Source organism: Zalophus californianus, chromosome 5 (genome assembly GCF_009762305.2).
Source record: "Zalophus californianus isolate mZalCal1 chromosome 5, mZalCal1.pri.v2, whole genome shotgun sequence".
Lineage (NCBI taxonomy): Eukaryota > Metazoa > Chordata > Mammalia > Carnivora > Otariidae > Zalophus > Zalophus californianus.
In genome coordinates this window covers 41,251,793-41,264,145 of record NC_045599.1, presented here as the reverse complement: position 1 = coordinate 41,264,145, position 12,353 = coordinate 41,251,793, and the positions used below count along the sequence as shown (strand labels likewise).

The 12,353-nt window shown below is 39.9% G+C and overlaps 1 protein-coding gene across 4 annotated transcripts in view; it reads left to right on the top strand.

The window, feature by feature from the left end:
• The first annotated feature begins 5,020 nt into the window (after positions 1-5,020).
• IL6ST (interleukin 6 signal transducer) overlaps positions 5,021-12,353 on the top strand; it is a 52,355-nt gene continuing 45,022 nt past the window's right edge. For 3 of the 4 annotated variants that reach the window (XM_027607189.2, XM_027607190.2, XM_027607188.2), the window contains exon 1: positions 5,021-5,232. The gene's annotated coding sequence lies outside the window, so the exon portion shown is untranslated. The remainder of the gene's footprint in view (positions 5,233-12,353) is intronic. The other variant, XM_027607191.2, reaches the window with a different exon arrangement.

Sequence of the window (12,353 nt, the reverse complement as noted above, 5' to 3'; positions counted from 1 at the left end):
ATAAATAAATCCCCTTAATTCCTGGGTCTTTGGAATACCAGAGCAAGCTCCTATTTGATATAATTCCCTTCTCCAGATCCAGATCTTCTAACTGACTTAAGAAATGCTGGATTTAAATGTGTAAAAATAACATTCAGTATGAACATATATGTAAATAGCTTTCAACTTTTGCCTCCTGTGTTGGTTTTCTATTGCTGCACAACAAATTACTACAAACGTAGCATCTTAAAACAACACACATTTATTATCTCACAGTTTCTGTGGGTCAAGTGTCTGAGCACAGCTTGACTGGGTTCTCTGCCTTGGGTCTCACAAGGCTACAATCATTTTGTTGGCTGAGGTTGTTGTCTTATCCGAGGCTTGACTTGGGCAGGATCTGCTTTTGTTGGCAGAATTCACCTCCCTCAGTTGTAAGACTGAAAGCTTCAGTTTCTTACTAGCTGTTGGCCAGAGGCCACCCTTCATTTCTTGATACATAGATCTCTCCATATGACAGCTCATAGTATGGCAGTTTGCTTCATCAAAGCTAGCAAGGAAGAGTGAGTCTCCTCACAAGAGAAGTATTACAATTTCATATAACATCGAGGCCACCACATGGCAATTTGATTTTTCAAAGCTACAACAGAGAGACACTAGCAAGATGGGCACTGCAATCTTGCATAACACAGTCAAATCACACAAAGAACACCGAGAACCCAGAGGTCATAGAATTTGCACTAAGAGTCTGTCTATCATGCCCACTTACAGCAAACTAATGATTCTCATAATTTGAAATACGAGCTAATCTAGCTCATATTTTTCCCAGTTTCATTTGACTCTGACACTAAATTCCGTTTATTATTTGTTGATCCTGGAAAATGATCAAACCCTAAAATTCTAAAGGAAAACCGGAAAGAACAATTTTCAAAAAATTCCAGCTATGTCAAGAAGTATAGTCATTTAATTTTTGCCTTTTCAGTGGGTACTGCCAGCTACCCTTGAGGAGACAGACACACATTTGCCTAAGCCATTATTTAATCCAATTAGTACCAAATCACTATCCAAATTCTAGGCAAAGGGCTGGGAATTCTTGGCCATACAAGCCCATAAAATAAAATATATATTTTTTTAAAGTTCATGTTGGTACTTTCTTATTTGTCTGGTTTTAGTATAAGTATCAGACTTGAAGCCAAGGAATCTATTTTGTAACTGAAAAGTATTCCTGCATATGAGGGTCAACAAAGGAAGTACCTTGGCTTCTCCAAGAGTTGTGTCAGTTAACAAAAGCAAAGTGTGGTGAAAATCCTCAGGATGATATTCTGAAGCTAGTCTGGGCTATTGCAAAATTACAGTCCCAATACCTGACTTCCTTATCCTGTGTATGTGTCTGGGAAAACGGTTCTCCCTCACTGCTGCTCACATTTCTGCACTGGCCTTTCCTGCTCCCTGAAAGCCCAGGGCTATTTGACAGGGTTTCCCAGAGGTCTAGTGTAACAAGAAGCTAAATGCCCTCTGCTTCAATTTGCGTCTGTGTTTAACCTTTATACAGAGTAGTATTTATTTCATTTCTAACTCTCTTGCTCTACTATAGTTATCCATTACAATGAAATAAAATAAGCAAATTCTAGTAAGATTAAGAAGTTTCTGCTAAATTCTCAATTTTAAAATGATACTCATGAAACTATGGTGTTAGAAGTCAGAATAGTGGTCACCAGTGGCTTTGCAATCACTAGAAGGAAGCAGGAGGGGGTCTTTGGGGGGTATTGGTCATGTTATTTTTCTTGATCTAGATGCTCATTATATGGCTTTGTTCGGTTTGTGGAAAACTTTCAAGTTGTGTTCTTACAGTATGCCCAGTGATTATGTGAAATTTTTTGAAATGGAGTTACGTTATTGCTTAGTTTTGTTGCTGTGAAATGAATTTGTCATGTTTTTGAGCTTGGAAACTTAGCTACAACTTGATTTAAGTTCCTGTTTCATGCTAAACTTATTAAGTAGATTACAGTGTGGCTGAAACTGCTTCATTTTTAAATTTATTTTGAATCACTTTTCATTCTGCTTGGTGAATTAGATGCTATTAGGTTATTACAAAAATTTTAACACATACAGAAACACTGTCCCCGACTCACCATTGATTAAATATTTAATTTTTAAATTTTTCTAAGGTATTTTATGCCAATAATGATAAATGTAAAACTAGGGGACTGAAATTGGTAAGGAGTGGGACCAAGAACGCAGAGGAGGAAACCTTTTTAAAAGAGTAAGGCAGTGGGAAAAGAGGGTAAGGCTATATACACTTGCCTCTTAAATTGGAGAAAAGTGAAGATCGCTCACAAATGTTGGTACTGGTTTTTTCCAGGGAATAATGAAACAAGGTTCTGTACTAGGAACAGATGTTGGGGTGGGGCTGATAGTTCAAGGACAAGGGAAATAGTTAGGAAATAGCATTGATAAGGTAAACATGGCTGAAGGTCAAGGGAATTGAAAATACTAGTGAGAGTGCAGTTTCAAAAAAGTCGATAAAAGGGTTCCCACAACTTAGGGAGGTAAGCAAAGGTGGGAAATAATGGATAAACTTTGAGAACAAAGACTGGAGGTCACGCTGAGGACAAACCGTAGACACAATGGGAGAGAGCCAGTAAAAGAGATACAAGAGTATGTAGCTGTGGTAGAGAGAAATTTAAAACAATTGAAAATTTTGCAGGTGGAGTGATTTCATCTGATGACTGGATTCAAGGAGTAACTACATCTGTGGGTTTCTGATAGAGATGAAGTTGAAGATGATTGGAAAAGAGAAAGATGAGAAACCATGAGGTCTGAGTCATTATCATGGATGCTGAAATCATTAGGCTGGGACAGGACATGCAGATCATTCCAAGGCTGACACAGAGTTTCAGAAAAACAACTGGGCACAGGCAAGGAAGTAAATGGCTATCTTGGTCATGGCCAACTGTATGCAAATAGCAAGCGGGCAAAATTGGTCTTCGGCATAGATTACCTTTATTATGTAGCATTTTTTTCCTGGCTTTGTTCATCTACTCTGAGTAACCTCATTGTCCTCATGGCTCTCTCACTGTACACTTACCCACCCTATGCTTTTGATATATGTGAAATCCCAAAGGACCGTAAGGCATACGTGGCAAGTTCTTTATTGATATGTCACTTTTTTCCCACTTACTGTTGCATCTTGACAGGGTTTTCTCATGACAAATCCTTAACTGCAAAGTGGTCATTTCAGGGCCAATACCCTAAAGAGGTGTCTGCAAAGTCATGCAATTCCAGCCCAGAGGGGAAGGGCTCTTCCTCTTCTGAAAAATCTTTCTTCAGTATTGATTCATTTTTTTAGCCCAGGACTTCAACCATCCCCACAAAATGTGAGTTTCTTAGAGGTTAGAACTGGGTTAAGCCAATCCAGAGATACCCATGAAAGGACTGACTCAGTCTTTTGCTCCCTTGACCAGTGCGCAAGGCAGACTAGTGTGCTGTGAGGTATCGATTCCCTCCCCATCTTTATTCCCTGTACCAGTAAAATACCATCATTTTCAATATATGCTTTGATGTAAAAGGTTTGGGAAGCCCTGACATAGCAGACATTCAATAACAGCTGGCATGTATTGAGCACCTACTACATACCAAGCACCTCATATATTTTAACTCATTTAACCTTTGTAGCAATCCCATTAGGTTGATACCATTATTCTCATTTTGCAGATAAAGAAACTGAGATGACCTGCCCACCATCACAGACATAGGAAGTGGCAGCACCAGGATGCAAAATCAGGCAATTTGCAACCAGAAAAGTACACTTAGCCACTATACATTGCCTCTAAATAAATGTTTGCTAGATCTAAATAAAAATTTTAATTTAAATTTTATACGTTTGTTTTATACTTCCCTATAAATGGCAGAACTAGAATACAATCCAGTCACACTCTGTAGGTTAGCTGTAGCATGACAGGGAGCAGCAAGAGCTGAACACAGTGGAGCTTTGTCTCTCTTACATCCCCAGGTTTGCTTGGAACTCCCTTAGCACTAGAGCTGCTTTTCCCTGTTTTTTCAAAATTATCTGATCGACAAGAGATCATAATTTGTTCTGTTTTTCTCTGTCCGCATCCTCAATATAATGAAAAACTTTGTAATTGTTAATTTATGAGTATAATTTGTTCAAGTCCATTAAACCATTATTGCCCTCCGACAGCCTGCCATTCTTCCACAAAAGTCCCTGGCCTCGGGTACACACACACAACCTTATCGTAGAAGTTTCCCATCTTGCTTTTGAAGGGAATAAAGAAATCACAGCCTTAAGGTCCATTTCCCAGGCGGGGGAGGAATATAATGGAATTAGTTTTTGCTAGGTATTTAAATCACAGACTGGGAGTACAAACCGCAAAGAACTAGCTTCTTGGCGTGTCACACCAGCTCTGGGTTCACTGATAAATCACAGCCAAACTCATTTAGCAACTTAAAAATATATGTCGTGGCAAGGTTCATTTATGTAAGACTTGGACCGAGGCCGCCGCCACCACGATCTGCGGTAATCTCGTGTGGAGTCACGACCATCGAGTCCTTCACTTTCCGTGAGAAACTCCCACGCCTGCCCTGTCCCCACGGGAGCCCGGTAGTCCCTCGCGGCTTTGAGTCCCTCGGGGAAGGACGCGAAGGCAGGCCGCGGGACCGCAACGAGAAGGGAGAGCGGCAGGCGTACAAAGCACCCGGGCTTCAATTCACGACCCTGTTATTCCACGAAAAAATGGAACATTCCGCTCCTTCCGCCCGCAGAGGGGAGGTGGGGGGAACCCTTCGATCTGGTCTAGGAAACGCGACGCGGGCGCAGCCGCCGGAATCCCGGACGCCAGGATCCGCGTTACGGGAATCGTAGCTGCCTGGAGTCCCGCCCCCTCGCCGTCGGGCTACCGCCCGGCCAATACCCTGGCGCGCCGGGTCTCTCTGGAGCCAATCAGCATAGAGTCCCTAAGTCCGGGGGCGGGGCGCGGCGAGGGCGCTGCGGGGCGGGGTTGGGGGGGCGCAACGCCCCGTCGTGGGAGGAGGGCCGCGTGCCGCGTCTGCGGGAAGGAACTCGGAGCGACCCGGAGCAGAAGCGGGGAGCCGACAGGCCCGCGGAGCCGCGCGGGGAACGCCCGGGCGCAGCTGAGCCGGAGGCCGCGGCTGCGCGGCCGACGGGCCCGGCCCGGCCTGGCGCGGAGGGAGTCGTGCGCTATACAGACGCGAATGAGAGAGGCGCCGCGGCCTGAGGTGAGGAGGTGCCGTGGCCGAGTGAAGGGCCGTGTAGCGGGAGGGTGAGGGCTAGGTCGGGGAGTTCGGGCCTGGGGACTTGGCACTCGAGGGGGCCACCCTTCCCCGGGAGAGGGGCGCCCCAATACCGTGTCCGTCGCAAACTTGTTAGTTCCAGCCTGGAAATCCCCACATTCCTCCTTCCTTTCCGTGTTCACACACCTCTGAATTTGATTTCTACAACTTTGTCATCTATATTTCTCAAACGTAAGCGCAGACCTTATCTCCAGCACACACACACACACACACACACACCCTTCTTAGGCCCACGCCCCCAAATCCCCACTTTTTGCCCTTTTCCATCTCCCCTTAATTTCCACTAGCCCCGCACTCGATTCTTCATTTTCTAACCGGAGATTAGTATCTCTTCACCAAAGCCATCTTTCATCCTGAAGTTGTAATGTTTCACAGGGTTGAAAGTTCACCTTAATTAAAATATTTTAAACTAACGTCTTTTTTCTGCTTTTTACCTCTTACGTGTACCCGTCCTAACGAATCCTACATAACAGTATATCTGAGAAGCACCGAATCCATCTTTAAAAGTTCACCCCTCCCCCAAGCTTAAAGGTTATTCCAAGCGGCAAGGTTCTGTTTTTCAGTAGATGAACAGCATTTTATTCATAACTCCAACTGAAAAAATATCACAGGTTAGAACTAAGACTTGCCACTTTTGTTTTTTGGGTTTTTCCTCCCTTAAGAACACCCATTTCGGTTTAATTTGTGTAGCATTGGCATTTTCAACAGTTACGCTGCTTTAAAATAATTAGTGATTAGGATGCCAGGATGACTCTTATAAAAGATTGGAGCCTTTGGTTAAGTCAGTGCTGTAAACAAACCCTTTAGACTGTGTGACTGCCAGCTTCAAGTTGGAACAACTCTTAATTTGAAATTCCTGACTCAGATCATCATATGAGCTAGCTGTTCGCCATTATCTTAATTTCTTAAATTCATGATAATTCCCATTTGGAAGTATTTTTGAACTGTAAATGGAATTCTGCGTTTATAGGACCAACTTGATATTAAGTTAAATCATGTTTTCCAGCTATTTGTTTTGGGAGATTATTTTGAACATTTGTTTTTAATCACGTGGAAGAAAAAAATTACCTGATGGAGAAAGTGTGAGAAAAGGAGAATAAGTTTTGTAGTGGAATTTTTCCCTCAAGTCTGTATAATTGACAATGCTATACATGTTTAATTTTCTCATAGGTAATTTAGAATATTATAAATACTGCTGCCAGCTAAGTTAATATATTTTCTTATGAAAAACATGCACAGTGTTCTCATTTTTATTTATGAGTTGCAGTGTTTTGAGTTTATTTAAAAATTTTCCCAAGGGAATTTGCACTGCAGTTAAATTTTAGGGTGAATGTCGATTATTATATACTATGAAGTAAAATGTTGTGATGTCCTTTATAGAGAAGGAAACTGAGGGTTAGGGTCCCTTAGAAACCTAGATCTGTGTAATTCCAAATCCTGTACTCTCAGTTGGTCATTTTGTCATGCTGACACATTTCTCCTAAAGGATCCACTACTACAGTTTGGTTTGGGAACTTGCCTACTCCCCATAACTGATCTGCAAGGAGGGTTTTTTCCCCCACAGAAAGAAGCAAGAGCTTCTCATTTTAACAGGAGTCGACTCCCTGGCCCTAATACATTAGCAGCCTGGCTCCCAGAGAAGTGTGGAATGTTCTCACAGTCTTCTCCATTTCTTTGATTGCAAGGTTGCATGATCACAGTTGAAGTTTCTACTCTTATTATTTTACACAACAAATACTAAACACTTACTGCTGGCTATAGGAATTCACAAAGATGCATGAGGTATTCTTAGGACCTTTATAGAGTTTACAGAAATTGGGCTGACAGATGTATGAAAAATTGCAAGGATGCAAGGCAGTTTCAATTAAATGTGGAATGATAGGGAAACTGCTATATTTAAATTAGGGAGTGATTTTTTAACGGTTGGAATGATCAAAGGATTGAGCAGAGGTCAGACTTGAAACCTTTATGAGATGTGGATAAAGAGAAAAATGAAGGAAACCCATTCCAAATAAAGATCTATGTAGAAAGAGTCAGAAATAACCAAGGTATATTAATTATAATAGACGATACATATGTAATACTTATTTTGTGCCAGTCACTGTTCTGAGCACTTTGCCCGTATTAATTCTTTTAATCCTTATAACCTGAGGAGGTAAATGTTACTATCTTCCTTTTACAAAGAAGGAAACCAAAGCAAAGAGAGGTTAATTTGTCCAGTGCCACACAGTTATTAAGGGGTAGATCTAGAATTCCTACATAGCCTGGCTTCAGAATCTGAGGTCTTAACTGTGATGCATATATTCCCTCTTCATATAGTATACTTGACTGGCAGTGACTAGAATAATATGTCCATTCCAGGAGGTCTTTTAAACCCACTCTTAATTGTCCTCTATGTGCCTCAAAGTATCTTAGATTCTGAGGATATCAAGACATAGAAACAAATAATTGCAGTGTTATCAGTCCTGTTACAGAACTGTACACAAGTGCATTGGGAGCAAAGATGTTTGTGGGAACAGGGAAATTTCACAGGGGAGATGATGTTTCATCGAAGTTATACATGGTGCAAAGCGGAGCCTGGGAAAAGACATTGTAGAGTCAGGGGATAGCATATGTAGAAGCAAACTCAGAAATAACAAAGTGCGTTAGAGAAAGTCTAGTAGTTTACTGTGGCTTGAGCTTAGTCTGTAGGAGTAGGGAATGATAAAAAGTAGACCAAAATGTGAATGGCATGATGAGGTCAAGGAAAATAAGAGCTTAAATATTTGCTTTGCATATGGGAAACGACATAAATAATTTCAGCAGATAGTTTGCTATTCTCTTTAGATGTACAGTGGTGGGGTGGCCTGAGGGAGCAGCCTGAGTAGAGGGGGTTTTTAAAATAGACTTTATTATTTGTTTAAGTAATCTCTATACCCAACGTGGGGCTTGAACTCACAACCCCAAGATCAAGAGCCACTTGCTCTACCAGCTGAGCCAGTCAGGCCCCTCTGGAATAGATTTTAAATACTGGAGAAGATAGGTTAGACAGGCACATGAAGCCAAATTTTTAGGTTCTTAAATAGCTAGAATACTTGGCATTATTATTGACCCTTTAAAAAGCTTTTGAAGATAAGAGTGATGAGTTTAAAGTAGTGTTTTAGATAGATTCATCTACCTATAATGTCAGAATGATTTGGAGGATGCAAAGAGCCTGGAAGCAGGAAGGCAGATAAATAGTAAGGTGATCGGTGCCAAAATTATGTTAGTCATGGTAGAGGGTAGAAAAGAGACAAGTGGGAGAGACATCATGAAGGAAGATAAGCTATAATTTAATGGAAAGGTAAGAGGCAACAATTGACCCCATTGACTTAGGCAGTTCAAGAAGGGTGATCTTAGATGGGGGAAAAAGATAACGACTTTTCTTAGAAGTCAGTGCATTTATATCTATATGTGTGCACCAGCATGTGTGTATTTTTGTATTGTTTTTAGACCTTTCTATTTGAGTCAGAAGCAGAATATCCAAGACAATGATACATAACTGGAATCAAAGATCCCAGCCAGAATTCTTGAAATTATTTTGTTTAAAATAGTGATACTTCAAGTCCTGTGTCTTCATATGTTGGTATTTTTAAAAAATAGTAGATTCCAAATACTTGGGTACTTTCATAGCCAGGAGGTAAACCCTCGCAGAGAATTCAGTGAAGGAGACAAAGAAGCTAAATGAAAGAATTCCAACCATATGATATCATTCGATAGAAACCAGGAGATAAGAGAAATTCAAGAAACAACCGAAACAACCGGTCAACATGTTCAGAAACATTCCTGATATTGTTACAATGTCTACAGTTTCTTTTTCATTCTGTGTCTGTCTAATATATCTTCATGAGACTTAATGAGGAATTAGTTAGGTAATGGATCTTGACTAAGAGAGCTATATGTGTTGAAATGTGGCTGTAGCATAGGTTATTATTTTAAAGTTTTATGTTTACATATTCAGAGCAGGAGCTTTATTCCTTTCAGCGCAGTAAATCTGTAGCCCTGTTAAAATTTGGATGTTCTGCCTCCAAATTTTCATTTTCTCTTTACTCGGACTCATCAGTTTCATCCTGTGCTCGGAGGTAGATTGGTTTCATCATTACTTCTGAAGAGTGCATTTCATATTGGTTGTCTACACAATCTGTTTTTGTTTGGATGTTCTGTTGTATGTATACCCTCACCTCCATTCCCTAATACAAAGTAAACTCATCAGAGCTGTGTTTCAGATAGCACAGCTCTGGTTTGTACACTGGCATGTGCTGGAATTTTGCCATTGATAATCTTCATTTGACATTCAGAGTCAAAGATGACTTATAGCTCATGTGTATGCTATTTTCTCTGTTTAGGAAAATCTTCACTTGTATTTCATTTCTGGGCCTTCCCGGACCCTTTGTGAATTGGGTTATTCTCTATGCTTCTGTAGCATTCTGTGCATATTCTATCTCTCTAAATTTTAAACTTCTTAAGAGCAAGACCTGTTTATTTGGCTTCAACTATGTGTTTTGTTTTATTTCTTAAGCTGTAGTGAAAACATAAATAGTCATCAAAATACTCTTTAAACCTTTTCATATGTGTAAAACAGTCAGTGATAATGTGTAGGGGGACTTGCCTGACTCTAAGGTCATAAACATAACTCTGTATTTTCCTCCCGTACTCGAAATCTAAAGATCCTTAATCTGGAGTGTGTATGTATGTGTAATGAAGTAGAACTCCATCTTTTTGCTTGTGGAGCCAGTTGTCCCAGTACTATTTATTAAATGGTCCTTTATTTCCCCAGTGATACGAGGTGCTTTTTTTTTTTTAATCAGATGATTAAATTCTTAAATATATATGGGTCTGTTTCTGGATTTTTTGTTTTATACCGTTGATCAGATTATTCACATGCAGTGCACTGTCTTAATTACTATAATGTTGTGGTGTGCCTTAATAGATGACAGGGCAAGTATTTTTTTATTCTTCCTTTTGAAAATGGGCTTTTGTTTATTATCTAATGTCTTATATGACATTTTAAATTGGTTTGTAAAGTTCTATAATAAACCACTTTGTAATTTAGGTTGAAGTTGTGTTACATGAAGATAATTTGTGAAGAGCTAATGTCTATACTATGTATATTTTGCTTTCCATTCCATGGTATTTAAGTCTTAACTGATGAGCTGTTTAGTAAGGGTTTATAGTTTTCTGTATAAAGTTATTACATAGTTCTGATTAGATTTTTTCTTAGTTATTATAGTTTTTGATGTTGTGAATAGGATTTTTTCTTTTACATTTTAATTGGTTATTGCTGGTATATAGGAGAGCTATGTTTTTTGATGATCTTTTGTTTAACTATTATGTTAAACTCTCAGTAGTTGTGGTAGTTTGTCATTTGATTCTTTTTCTTAAAAAATAATATCATCTACAAGCTTTTCTTTTTCCATTTTTATATCGTCATTTGTTCTATTTTTGGTTAAGCCATCTAGAACAGTGTTGAATAAGTGATGACTCCAAGCATCTTGTTTGAATTTTGACTTTGATAGAAATGCTTCCAGTTTTTATTTTTGAATATGATGTTTGCTGTAGGTTTCTGATAACGGATTGTGGCAGCAACAGCAAGAGCGGCACTGATTAACAACAGATTACCGTTTATTGAGTACATACTATGAGCCAGGTAGATTGTAAGTGCTTTATGTTTATTGACTTATTCAATCTTCACAAAAGTCCTAGGTAGTGTGTGGGTAGGTGGTGGTGTTATCCTCATTTTACAGATAAGGAAAATGAAAGTGAGGGATATCAAATAACTTGGCTAAGATGTTTTACAAAAAAATAAAGAGTTGGGATTTGAACAAAGGCAGTCTGATTCCAGAATCTGTCCTCTTCTTTGTTACACTTCATCAAGATAAGGATGGTGTCTTTCAGTCTTTGTTTTTTTGACACTTTTGTTATTATTTTTAAATTTTAAGTGAACAGTTGTTGAATATTATCAGATGATTTTCAAGCATCTGTTGGAATGACTGTATAGTTTTCTTAATACAGTGGGTAATATTTTATCTTTTTGCTTAATGGACCATACTTATACTTTTAGCCATTTTTTTAAAAGATTTTTTAAATTAATTTATTCGCGGGAGAGAGCACGAGCAGGATGGGGGGAGGGGTAGAGGGAGAGGGAGAAGCAGACTCCCCACTGAGCAAGGAGCCTGACTTGGGGCACCAACCCAGGACCCTGGGATTATGACCTGAGCCCAAGGCAGATGCATAACCAACTGAGCCACCCAGGTGCCCCTATTTTTAGGCTTAATACTTGTTAGTATTTATGGGGGTTTTTTTGTTGTTGTTTTCATGTATGTTGCTAAAATTAATTTGCAAATGCTTTAATTAGGATTTGTCACACCAATATGCGTAATAGTTTGACAGTAGTTTTATCATGTAATCCTTGCTTGATTTGGTATCCAAACGACTAGGCAGCTTGCACTTAGGGCCAAAATGGGATAAGGAGGGTAAGATTTACCCTTCTGCCTGAAACAATCATAAAACAAAAAAACACATGAAACAGTGATAATCAAGACTTGACACTGAATAACGAAAGGCAGTGGTCTTGATAGATGGGAAACAAATAAGATGAATCCTGTGATTGCACTAGCCTACTACCTTGAGAAAGTTTCCAGGCCATGGCACAGGTAGGGGGAATCCAGGGTCAGCTCTCTGGATTCTCTTTGACCTGTGGAAATGGCTGGGAATACCAAAGGAGCTAGAGTTCACAAAACAGAATACTAGAGGACTCTTGAAAGCTTCAGAGGTCCCATTCAGCTATTCACCTGAGTACTGACCAGTGCATGCATGTAAAGAAATTACTACAGACCAGGGAAAGAACCTCCTGGAGGCCGTAAAGGTAACAGGACTTGGTGCTTCCATTGGGTCAGGAAAGGTTCCTGTCCTCACCAGCCAGGTTGGAAACCATTTGACTCATGGGATATTGGATAGAGACAAAGAAGGATCCTGCCTCAGTAGTAGGAAATAAATCACCCTAGAATAAGCATTGCTCCAGTCCCACC